The 11,280-nt window shown below is 38.4% G+C and overlaps 1 protein-coding gene across 3 annotated transcripts in view; it reads left to right on the forward strand.

Moving 5' to 3' along the window:
• FGF12 (fibroblast growth factor 12) overlaps positions 1 to 11,280 on the forward strand; it is a 587,755-nt gene that overhangs the window by 299,018 nt on the left and 277,457 nt on the right. The window lies entirely within an intron of this gene.

Raw genomic sequence — 11,280 nt, forward strand, 5'->3', positions numbered from 1 at the left:
CCTTTTATTTCCTCCATTCCTCCAGAGTTCTCCCTGCTCCCCTCTGCTTACTTAACTATGCCCCTTCTACCCGGCTTCTCTTGCTACAAGACCTTTTAAGGAATTACACACTATTCATTCACAAGATGCAATTCAGACTATAGCACTCTCATCCTTAAACACCTCCATAGCCTCTAATTTTTAGAAAGAAAAGCCTGAGTTTCTTGGCACAGCATAGAGTGAGCACTCAAGAAATTTTTTACCTAGATAATTTAATACATTAATCTTTGTGTCCTTTAACATCTTCCCACCTCTGTGTTCTCTAACACTGGAACACAGTCTGTGTTGGGAAACAGCACTTTGCATATAGTCAGCTACCCAAAAAAGGGGGCTGCGTTCTAGTTTTTTCTGGGAATGCCACCTTAAGCATAACTTTACCTAGAATTTCAATCTACAGGGCAAGAAATCGTTGATCAGACAGGCTCTTCAGAAACGTGTATAATCCTCAAAGTATCTCGAACATGCAGTTATTTTGGGAAAGTGACATTGTGTAATCTAACCCAGTGGCTGTCCAACCTGGATACACATTCGAAACACCTGGAGAACTTTGTAAAACTACCGAAGTCAAGGCCCTGTTCCAGACAAATTAGCTTATTCATGATCGCTCCTTTACAACGGAGGTTTTCCCAGTGTGGGTCCCACATCAGCAGCATCAGCAGCACCCGGGAGCTTGCTAGTACCAAAATCTCTTGACTCCACCTGAGACGTTTCAAATTAGAAATCTGGAAGGAAGGCCCAGCGATCCGCGTTTTACTAAGCCCTCCACTTGATTCTGCTGTGTATGACTGTTTGAGAACCATTAATTTACAGCACTGAGCTCTGACTCTCAGTACCACTGTATCCCAGGGGCAAAGCCAGGCACGAAGGAAGGGGAGTGCTCCTCTCTGCTGTGGTACCGCTCTACCACAAAGTGTCTAATTTTTGGCCCAGGAGGCTTCTCATCTTTACTAATTTAGGTGGGATCACCATCTACAATGGGAGTGAGCTTCTTGAAGACATGGACTATGACAATATCATCCTGAGGTCACATTCTTCTGTTTCCTTCAGAGCTCCAACCCCTAGCACAAGGCCTGGAGTGAAGCGAGTGTTCAGTAAAGATAAGGAGAAAGCTTTGAGGAATGCTGGGACTAGCCGAGAGAAGTAGACATATTCATTGTGGTGTGTTGGTTTCCTTAAATTGTGTTGTTTCAAAAAATATCCTTCAAAATAAAGATTCTTTTTAAAAATGCCAGGGAATTGTAAAACCTGGTTAAGCAAATGTTATTTATCATTTGTGCTTCTGAAAATGTGATAACAAGGCTTAGCATGGTAACACATTGAAAATTACTCCGCCCTGGGAAAATGATAGAAGCAGATTGTATCATCAGAGCCCAAACAGAAGAACAGGAGAAGAAATGCTTATTTTGATTTAGGCTTGATATATTTTATCAGAAAAGCAAAGCTGTTTCATCCTTCAGAGTAACTTGCCTTTTCGAAAACATAGAGTTTCTGAGAGAGAAAGACCTAAGGAAGTTACTAGGTACAGAGGACAAACGTAAGGCTCAGGAGGCTCATGCACAGCCCACTGGCCAAGCAATGCTGTTCTGGGACCAGACACTGGGTTTCCAGTACGTCATCTGTCATACCACATGGTCAAAATGGATCGCCAACTTCCCAGACCTTGCAAGTTCAGGACGTCACCAAGCTGGGGATTATCACAGGGAGCAGTCCTGGGAGTAAGAAGCCAGATGGCCAGGCTCTTTTAGAGGCTTTTGCTAAGATCTCCTGTCTCTTTTAAGTGGTTTTCAATTTCAGAATTAAAATTTTTACTGTATTTCCTTTAGCAGTAATTAAAAATTCATCCTTCATTTAGCATTCGAAGAAATAAAGTTAGTTTTTTTTTTTTAAACTAGTGTTGGACTAAGTGAAAAAGATCTGAGATAAACCCAGAATATTCCCCCAACTTCACAGCCTTGAATGTTCTTCTAAAGCTTTCTGATTTGTAGTTTAAAGTAGAAAATAGAGACTTTATGCTTTATAGATCACAGAACATTGGAGCAGCTGTAAAATTACTTATCCTGTTGAGGAAAATGAGACCAAGACGGGGACAGGAGCTGGAGTTGTCCAAAGTGTCAAAGATGGAATAATTATGAAAATGGGACCTACAGCCAATTGTCCTGACTTTTTCTTCCATGCTCTTTAAACCCTTCGATGGCTAAGACTGCACCACTGAGAAACATGCTGGTAGACCTGAAAAGCAGTTGGATAAAAGTGCTACTACCCCAATTAAATGGATAGAGAAGCCATCATGAGTTAGATTATCTTTCTTTTTTTTTTTTTTTTTTATATCCTGATCATAGGGGTTTTAAACCAACAAACAGCATTCTGGGGGAAACGCTTTGAGACTGGCTTTGCGACCACAACAGAGTCAAACTGTATTTTGAGTAGCACAACTACTCCTTATGGTACTAAAAAATCAACTCTATGACTCAATTTTATTCCTAAAGACTCTAACTACAATCAATTAGAACAAACAAGAACTTAAAACAGTCAACTCCGTATTAAGATTCATCACAGAACACTTATTTCCTTTCCTTTCTGCCAGATATATACACATGCACAGACACACATACAGGTATACCTGCACATGTACACATGTGCACATATGCCTGCCCACACACATGCACAGTCTCAAGCTTGCTCCTATGGCAGTCTGTGTAGCATACTGGTAAAAGGTGTGAAGGCAGGATTCAGGCTTCCCGAGTTCAATTTTACCTATACACTTTCCTGGCTATGAGACTGGGCAGTTATGTAACCTTTCCATGCCTTGTTTTTCCTATTCCACAAAGAGCTTGATCTGTCTCAGTTTTTCAAGGAAATACTGATGTCTTTCACTTCCCCTGAACAGAGGCTAATCAAGCCACAGCTTCAACAGTTCCTCACTTGTCCAGCCCCTTCCAAGTTCTGGGAGAGGCTCCCGGAGAGTGTTCACTTTTTTTTTTTTTTTATTTGCAAAAGTGAGAATTTTTTTTTTTTCCACAATTGGTTAAGGTTGCTACATTTTTCTACTCGGCTATTGATCAGTTTTCCTCTGTTTAAGGGTGGTAGCGTGGTCATTGCCAGTTTTGGCTCTGGCTGAGAAGAAGTTGAGTTGGGGATACATTAGCTTGGTTTTGGTAGGATTGTCATTTATGTTTACAGTCACTTACTAGTAAGTCATTGCCAGCCCTCCTGATGTCAAAATAGCCAGAAATACTGCAGTTGCCCACTGTGCTGACTCAGTGTGGGGCAGGACACAAAACTGCATGGCAAGAGATTGAATCGTGCTGTGAACGCACCCCATGGAGAGGCGAAGTGCACAGGAATCAATCGTGGAAAATTCTTCCACGTTTCATAGCTCGTATGTGAAATATTTGAGAAACCAAGGAAATTGAGTTTGTTTTAAAATCAAATTTGATGCTAGTCCTCAATATTTACATGACACTAGCAATAATGAGTGGTAAACCTGAATTTAACAATTCTTAAGTTTTCACAATTAAAAATAAGTCACCTTGGAGGCAAGATTGATAATCTATTTTATAGAAAATATTGTAACATTTGTGTTATAGGGTGAAAACATTTATAGACAAAAATGATAAAGAAAAGGTATTAAAGCTGTGTCTGAATTTTGTGATGTTAATTTTTCAAATGTGCGATTTGGTCTAAATTCTTTTTCTTACATTTAGTAAATGTTTACCTGGTAAGTAATTTGATATTCATAATTTTGTATTATTTTCTTTAAGGAGAGTTTCCCAAATTACCTAAGCTTCAGGCCACACAAAACTTGTTTGTCCTTCTGCAGTTGACTATTTGTAAGAGGTGAAAGAGGACACTTGGGGCCTGTTTTCATCTAAAATGAGGATCAGGACAAGATTACTGCCAAATATCTTTAAGGACCATTCTGTATCTAAAGTACTGTGATTCTGTCTTCTCAGCACAATGACTAGGGTGCTAGGGTCCCTGGGGTGCTCTCAAAAAGAATGAATCTAAGAATGATGAATCAATGCCCTTTCTAGGAATTCCCTGGATAGAACATACATGTGCGTTGGAGCGAGGGGTGGGAGAAGATTGATGACAGCTGGATTCTCAGATTGATCACGTTTGATGATCTGACGGGTACCATTCCCTAGAAATTGTGTGGGAAATCAGATTAGATGGTACCCTCAGGGAGTTCACCAATGCTACAGACCACCCTGACTCATTTCACTTAGAGAAGGCATAATAGTTCTTTTGTACTGCGTAACAAATTGTTAGTTAAAACAGCATACGCTCATAGCTCAGTTTCAGTGGGTCAGTAGCCTGGACACGGCTTAACTGGGTGCCCTGCTCAGGTTCTCACAAAGCTGCAAAGTGTTTTCCATGCTGTTGGTTCTCACATAGAGCTCAGGTCCTCTTGCAAGTTCATTCAGGCTGCTGGCAGAATTCAATCCCTTGTGGTTGCAAGACTGACGACTGACATCCTTTTTTTTTTTCTTTGCTAGATGTCAGTAATGCTTTCTCAGTTCCTACAGGCTTCTCTCAGGACCTTGCCCCATGGCCCTTCCCACAGGCAGTTCACAACATGACAATTTCTCCTTTAAGGCCATTAGGACTCTCTGATCTGCTAAGGACGGGTCTTATACAGCATAATCCAGAGAGTGATATCTCATCATATTCATAGTCCTACTTATGTCGAAGGGGAGTGGATTACACAGGGTGTGCATTCTAGGGGACGAGATTCTTGGGGCCATCTTAGAATTCTGTGTATAACAGAAGGGAAGGACAATATTATTTTGAGTACCAACAGTATGCACTTATATTTATTTATTTGTTTGTTAGAATAATTTTGAGATAGTTGTGATTATCTCATTTTTCATAAGTAAGAACCTAATGTTGGAGAAATCAAGAAATTTGCCCAGAGTTAGAGAAGCTGAGTCTAAATTTGAATCTGTGTCTATTTGACTTGACAGTCTGGTCTTTGCAACATACCACCAGGAATTGATTGTCTGTCTGCAGAGAAGAGCGTTTAATGACCTCTCTGACCACATCAGGTCAAATGGAATATACAATCACCTTGTGATGCGTCCTGACGCTCGTAAGGGATGGGATCTTACAAACATAGTGTGCCCGTTTAATCAGTGCAATTCATATGGTGCAGTTTAAATGTTAGGCTTCTTTCTCAACAAAGTTTCAAGTTGTCCATCTTTAAAATTTCAGTTTAATTCGTGAAATATTTCCTGTGTTTCCCATATGAAAAGCAGTGGATAAAATAAAAATTAATAAGGAAGATGTTCTAAACAATAATTTGTATAAGAATCCTCATGGTAGAGTAGACAGATCACTGAATAAGAATCTGGAGACTTGAGCATCCGTGCCTCCATTTACCAATGACTTCAACTTTCTTGCTCTCAGTTTCTCTCATCTGTAATACTTGTAAGGACACCTGTGAGGATCAAATGAAATAATTGAGAGACAATATTATAAACTGCAATTATTACAACCCAAGTTTTATAGGCTAACACAGGGCTCTGCAGGGCGCTACAAAAGCACGAGGAGAGTGAAGGTTATCTCAGGGAAGTTGGAGAGATTTATTGGATGATGTTGATCTTTGAGGGATCCTCTTGTGGATTCCTAAGTAGGGATTAACATTTTCCCCTGGCAATTTTTCACCTCTGAGAGTATGTTTCACAGTGAGGCACCATAAAGATGGGAATCTTGACCCTCTTACTATTACCACGGCCTGCCATTCTTTGATTAGAATAGACTTTCTTAAAATTCCATGGAGGCCCGGTGTGGTAGCTCACACCTGTAATCCCAACACTTTGGGAGGCTGAGGTGGGAGGATTGCTGGGGCCCAGGTGTTCAAGACCAGTCTGGGAAACCTAGGGAGATCCCATCTCTACAAAAAATTTAAAAATTAGCCATGCATGGTAGCACACCCCTGAAGTTCTAGCTACCTGGGAGGCAGGGGTGGGAGGATCACTGGAGCCTGGGAGGTGGAGGTTGCAGTGAGCCGAGATTGTACCACTGAACTCCAGCCTGAGTGTGAGAGTGAGACCCTGTCTCAAAAACAACAAACAAAAAACGGAACCAAAAAACCAGTATTCTAGTGGAAACTTAAAAAATTAATGTTAGCAGTAATTCACTAGCTGCTTCTGCTGCTATAGACCTTAGCAACATCCCCTTCATATACCACGCATTTTCGTGCTCACTTGTCCATAAGCGTCTCTGCATAGACTTGCTTTGTCTTCTTACATATTATTATTTGTTTATCCAAGTGTACGTTGGAGAAATGAGTTTTTGGTTATCATTGTAAACCCTATTTTACAACTGTAAAATCTGCATTATAGAAAATGTAGAAAATACACAAAAATACAAAGAAGAAAATTTTAATCTTTCATAAATCACCAAATAGGGAGAAGCAGTGTGGATATTTGCAGTTTGCACATCCATTCTTTATGTATTTGTATAAGTGCATATTTCCTCTATACACATCTATATAACATACTTCCTATATGTACTTACATATAAATTGTCATACATATGTGCAATATACAATTTTAAATGAAATTGAGATTATATGTATTATATAGTTTTGCATTCTGCATTTTCTCATACTATATTTTATTCCCCTATTTTATTTTATTTGCTAATATGATTTTTTAAAAGCTGCTCCATGTTTCTTCATGTAAATAGCATACTTTTTACCTCTTCTTCTTAAAAATTATTTTGGTTGTTACCTTTTCACAATTTCTCTTACATATTCCAAATTATCTTTGAAAATAGCTGAACATGTCTTACCTCTCACGTACCATACCTACCTCAATGTGCCTAGCCAGTTATGGTCTTACCTTTTGAAAACATGGCAAGAGAAAAGCTCATTTTAAGTTGTATTTTTAGAATGTCTCTTATTCTTTAAGGTCTGGCTTTACTGTCATTCCTTCCTTCATATGAATCAATACTCCCACAACACTTTGAACAGGATTGTATTTGGTTTATTCTGCCCTGTAGTACACTTATTTATTAGGTTTCTTACCTCTATTAGACTCTCAGCTACTTAAAGGCAAAAGTCATCATTCATTTTCATATCTTTGTTAGCACTTAGGACAGCTCCTGGTTCGTAACTGGTGTCAGTAAACATTGAAAGACGGTTGTTGAAATAAGTCCCTTGAAGAATGGGAATTAAGAGGGAGGTGCCACAGGTAAGCAGACCTGACCTATGTGGTGCTGCCCAGGTGAGAGGGAATGGAATGCCTGGATAAGGGGTTACCAGTGGGAATAGAAAAAAGACAACAAAAAGACATGTGGAATAGCATAATGTACATGTGTATTGATACATGTGTGCTGTGGTTGGGGTACATGAAGGAGAGGCTATATCAGAGAGGATGCCCTGTTTTTCCTATTTAATGACCTGGTGAAGGTTAATGCTGTTATCCCAGCTGTTATTTGATAAGCAATGGGACAAGTTAGGCTGATTTGACATGCTGAGTTTAGTATTTCAAAAACATTTCTAGATAATAGAAGGCTTATGTAAGTCAAAGTTTAGTTACAAGTCTATTTTACACTTTATGATAATACAAGTCATCATTGGAGAAACACTTGGTACTTGAGTTGGGCAACTTGACCTTCCAACCCCAGGATTCTGTGATTCTATCAGAATTGTTTTCCGTTGAGCTGGTTTTGAATTTTGAACTGATTTTCCATTTCTCCCTGTCATTTTTCATTACAGGAAGTAGAATCACAGTATAAAAGGAGTCTCTTGGTTTTCTTTAGTTTTCTAGTCACATTGGCAATAGAAATACAAGAATAAAGTGCTATATGCTTTTTAAATTCTCCTTCACACGTTTTCTTTTTAATACAGCTTTACCATCAGGGACTCCAGCTATTTTGTTTCTCCCCTTTAGCTAGGATCTAATCAGCTCCTTTCTATTTTGATTTCCAAGAAAATCAACCTGATACAAACTGTAAATTGAAAGGTTTCACCTACAACTGCTTACAGGCACCACTGAAGTTTCTCTTTTCAGAACCCAGCTCCTGTGTAAGTAGGGCGAGCTTATCTCTGAGATTCACTGTGGGTGGTAAAGGCCGTTTTTGCCTTTGTTAGAGTGATCCAAGTAATGTCGCCATTCAGATCTCATTTATGTTGGAGTTCTCAAGATAACTCATATCATCTGTTCCTTCATTCCTTGGCTTACAAGATATCTTCAAAATAATATCTGGTGCTTGGGGGACGTGGGTGGACTCCATTGTGACTTGAGGTTAACATGAAACCTCAGGTATCTCTTGAAATAGAGAAGAGTTCAGTGGAATTTAAAAATTGTTGATATTGAGCATAGACCCAATTGTTTGAAAAACTCAAAGATTGAGAAATTCAGATAACAATTATGCTCCCAATACACTGGTTATAGTACAGAAGCAGGTTGCTGTATTCAGTATCAATAGGAATATGTCCTTCCCTACCTGTGCTCACTAAGACCTATCCAGCACTACCCTCTTGATGGTGGTGAAATGCCTTCCCTCATTCCCCCTTTCATCTCAGGGCCAAACTCATTACTTTATGCATAATAGGACCCCAATAAATGAATTGAATGTCTTCTAGCCAACTTGCTTATTACTTTGAGAAATATTTGTACATTGTGTAATAACTATTTAGAGAGTGGGAATCAAAAACTAAATGGCAGGGGTGAGGTTGAAATAATTGCAGGCATTTTGTTTCAAAGAAGATCCAGTTCTTTATTTTTAATTGAGATAACACAGATAAACTTTACCATCTTCACTATTTTTAAGTGTACAGTTTAGTAGTATTAAGTACCCTGTTGTGCAATGGATCTCCAAAACTTTTTCATCTTGCAGAACTGAAACTCTACCCACTGAAAAACAACTCCCCATTTTTCCCTTATCCAGCTCCTGGAAACCACCACCCTACTTTATTCTGCTATGGATCTGATGCTTTAAATGCCTCATACAAGAAGAACAATAGAGCATTTGCCTTTTGTGGCTGGTTTATTTCATGTGGCATAATGCCCTCAAGTTCATCCATGGTGACAGAATTCCCCCCTCCTTTTTTTTTAAGGCTGAATAATGTTCCATTGTTTGTACATACCACACACATTTGGTTTATTGATTTATCCATCAATGGACATTTGAGTTGCTTCCACTTTTTGGCTATTGTGAATATGCTGCTATGAACATATGCAAGCAAAGAGAAGGCCAAATTCTTAAGGTAATTATAATACTTCCAAAATGAGCTTATCTTAAAATTGCTAATGCTATTTAACTAAAATAGAATAGTGGCAACAGAGACAATCATTTTATTACCATTGAAAATCTACTCTGTGTGGCTTTGAAGAAAGCATCTGGTCTATCTATACAGAAGTATATTTGTTTGTTTGTTGCAAAACATATCGTAAGGGCCTTTTACCTCATTTTCTTTCTTGATAGTCTTTTCTAGCAAAATACGCCAGCTGCATTTTTTTTTTCAGAATGGCATTAAAAAATATCTTCTCAAATTCAAAAATATTGTTATCCACTTGACCTCATTTGCAAAGATAAACACCAATATGTAATCCAACCTTCTGAAAAGTAACATACAATTGTGGTTTAAACAAAAATGCATCAATATCTAACCAGATTTTCTTTTTTCTTATTTTTCATGGCAGTTGTCACAAAGTACACTTGGCCTTTTGGGTAAAGTACAGGCACACAGTTCTGGAGAAGGAGTAATGCATGTAGAAAGCAGAGATATTTTGTAATATTTTTAAGATAATGACTATCAATACTTTATGCAAAGGAGAAACTGGAGGAGCATATAAAGGAAGACAAGGAGAAAGAAGAGAAAAAAGGGGGAGAGTTAGGAAAAGAAAGAAAGGACTGCATTTTTCTCAGTCCACTTCTTTTTCCAAAATACTGTAGTATAGAAGACAAGCTCCTCCTTCCATTCCATCAAAATATAGCTTGTTCTTTGAGTGATCCTTCACAAGCCAGTCTTTTAAGTGGTGCCAGTGTGCTTTACAGTTTAAAATTATTAATCTGTGATGGCTGTTATAAACAAGAGCAGAGGTCTTAAGCTTCACGAAGAGGTAAGTTGATGCTGTCCTCTTCCCTCATCTCTTCCGGTGAACTTAGATATTTCAACGCAATATTAATTTGTGAAGTACTCTTTTTTTTTTTTTTTTTTTGAGGCATTGTGCTAGGTGTTTGGGGTGAGTAGGGTAAACATAGTTTTTGCCCAAAATAAATTCATGATCTAATTGAGAAAGCCAACATATATCAGTGTATAAATAAAAGTACATAAAAGTGATCCACGGGTCTTTAAGAAGGATGAATAAACTGACTGGAGGAATGAGAGAAGGTTTCAAGGAAAAGACGGCAATGGAGTTGGGTCAAACACAGGAGAAGTAATTCTAGACAGAAGGATTACCATGTGCAGACTCACAGAGCTTTCAAAGCATATGAAATACTTGAAGGAACAACCTCATATCCTTCATCTAAAGTTAAGGTGCTGGAATAATTGATTCATAAAATCCCTCCTTCCTTCTGTTAGTTTGTAAAATATATAGTTTTTTTCTCTCATATTTTACTGTTTCAGAATCTGACATTGTCACCAGTCTCGGGAAGTATGGGATTATGCCCAGATTTGGACTTCCTTCTACCATCTTCTGAAGCATCGCCCAATTGTGAGAATCCAAGAGAAGAGTCACTGTCAAGTTTTAGATCATTTATATATTAATAACATCCCAAGCAGTGTTTTTTCTTTTTTATTTTTTAAGACCCAGATACTCTATTTAATTTTTCAAATGGAAACTTCTCTGAATTATCCGTTTGACAAGCCAGGAGTATAAAAATCAACATCATTATTAGAGTGGCTGCTTTCGGACATAGTAATTTATTTCTCTTATTTTCATACATGTGAACTGTTTCCCCCTTCCCTTCTTCCTCTCTTGACTCTTCCCTCTAACACACCTTTAATTAAACTGAATGTTTCTAAAAGGAGGAAGTTAGACTCCCTGCCTTCTAGGAAATCATAGTCAAGTAGAGGAGATAGACACAAATCAATGTAATGCAAGGCAGGAAACTGCCTTTCCTATGGCAAAACCAGAAAGTGCTTTTGACATTCAGACTTGGGTGGCAGAGGGGAATCCTGTTAGGAGACCGCAAGAAAGTTGCAATTGAGAAAGATCTTGAAGGGCTTGAATAAGAAAAGCATTTTCTACCTGACGCAACTTGCTACACAATATTAACATC

This window comes from Macaca mulatta, chromosome 2 (assembly GCF_049350105.2).
Source record: "Macaca mulatta isolate MMU2019108-1 chromosome 2, T2T-MMU8v2.0, whole genome shotgun sequence".
Taxonomy (NCBI): Eukaryota; Metazoa; Chordata; class Mammalia; order Primates; family Cercopithecidae; genus Macaca; species Macaca mulatta.